Consider the following 1,950-nt stretch of genomic DNA (forward strand, 5'->3'; position numbering starts at 1 on the left):
GAGCTTGTGCATTGTATTTATTCGGATTGTAACGATGTAATATATTATTTACTAGACTACAAAATGAACACATTTAAGCCAGAGCTATTTCTCAGTGACAAGAAGTCCAAGCAAATGGCTGCTGCATAAAATGGATGTACGCAAAGGCTGCAGCCGAGGGCGGCAAAAGGAAGCACGCATCGGGGGCACACATTGTGGAAGGCGTACACCACACCAGGACAAAAAAAGAAACGTCCGTGTTCGATTGGCAGCTGTTCTGTGGGAGGACAGGGTCACTAGCGCGAGGGGTTCCCGTCGCGGTCCTTGCTGGTGCGCTGCTCGATGAGCTCCTGCAGGGGCACCAGCTCGCGGCGGTCAATGAGGCCGAACTCCTGGACGAAGAGGATGAAGTGCTTGAAGCTGGTGTGGAGATACGCATCCTCGTCCAGCTGCAACATCTGCGAGAAGTGCTGATAGTATATGTGCGCGCACACCTCGTACAGCCGCTTCAGGATCGTCTTGGCGATGGCGAAGAAGTTCTTCTTGAAGGGCACCTCGATGTTGGAGGGGTAGAGTGACTCGTCTTACAGCTGGTCCTGCACCCACGTCATGAGGTAATCAATGTACTTTGGCGCCGAGCACTTGATGGGCATCTTGACCGTCTGTCCATCAGCCCAGTAGTACTCGTACTTGGGGCCCGCCGACATGACGGCGCAGCTGCTCTCGGTGCAGAACTCGGTCACCGTGCCGTACAGCATGCTAGTCTGATTGAAGAAGTATACCGGGCTGACGGCCACCCACTCGTTGAGGTCCTCGCCCTCGGGAAGTAAGACGGCCAGCCGACGGGTTCCCCAGCCCAGCGTGGCCGCTGCCTGCTTCTTCTGGTCGTACTGATGCGTGCCCTCGGGCATGTACTTCTTCCCCTTCAATGGCTTGGAGTAGCGGCCCCCGCTGCCGACGAGGTGAAGAAGAAGCGAAGACGGCGGCACGAGGAGTACCGGGGAGACGCATCTGCTGGAGCCCGTGGCGCTTCCGTGAAGCGGTACATGTGGCTGGCGCAGTCCTCGCTGGCGAGACCCACCGATCCGCCGTCCTTCCAGGCAACGTCAAAGAAGGGCGTATGTTTGGCGTTGGACTCGTACGCCTTCAGGAGCGCCCCTTCCTGTGTGAACACGGTGACCGTGAAGCCGCGGTGGTTGTTGGCTACCAGCACCTACCCCGCGCCAATGAGGCACGTCGCGACGGAGAAGTTGGTGACGTCTTCGCCTCCGATCTGTCTCAGGTACGCGCCCGTGTAGCTGAACAATTTCACGCAGGGAATGAGGTTATAGGATATGAATGTTTCCTCTTCCTCGTACACCACCACTCCGTTCGAGAAAGTTAGCTGGTCCGAGCAAACGAACTTGTGCAGGAGGTTGTCGCAAGATGACGACGGGCATGACGCGGCTCTCGACGACCACGCCGCGCTTGTGCTGCAGCTCCAGCGAACTGTACTTGCGCACGAACCGGCCGCTCTGCTGGAACACCTGCACCTGATGGGTGGGCGCCCGCACGATGGCGATGATGTCCCCCGTTGCCCGTGCCACCGCCACCCGGCTGGAGAAGTACATCTTCGCCCCTGCCCACTTGGCCGAACTGGAACTTGAAGCGGCAGTGCTGGTCGAACACCTGGACACGGTGATTGTTCGCGTCGCCAACGATGTCGCTGTCCGAGCGGACGGCCATCCTAGGAAAGCTCGCCGAACTCGCCCCCCATGACCCCCAGGGAGCCGAACCTTGGATAGAGGCTCATCTTCTTGCCCGTCATGCGAAAGGTGAGTGGAGCCATTCTGGGCCCTGCTGGGCATCGCCCCCTCCACCCGACTAGCTTGGATGGGGGCTGGACTCGCCGATTCTGCAGGTCCGGGAGAGCACGCTCAGATCGCACCGACGTGGTGGTTCGGCGTCCCGGGTTTCGGCCCTGAAGTTGTC

The 1,950-nt window shown here is 59.1% G+C and overlaps 1 pseudogene; it reads right to left on the bottom strand.

Moving 5' to 3' along the window:
- Positions 1-275: 275 nt before the first annotated feature.
- On the bottom strand, positions 276-1,589 carry LOC144139826 (MOB kinase activator 1B pseudogene; annotated as a pseudogene).
- Positions 1,590-1,950: the final 361 nt, after the last annotated feature.

This window comes from Haemaphysalis longicornis, unplaced genomic scaffold, assembly GCF_048455015.1.
Source record: "Haemaphysalis longicornis isolate Haplotype H1 unplaced genomic scaffold, Haemaphysalis longicornis Haplotype H1 scaffold_5, whole genome shotgun sequence".
Lineage (NCBI taxonomy): Eukaryota > Metazoa > Arthropoda > Arachnida > Ixodida > Ixodidae > Haemaphysalis > Haemaphysalis longicornis.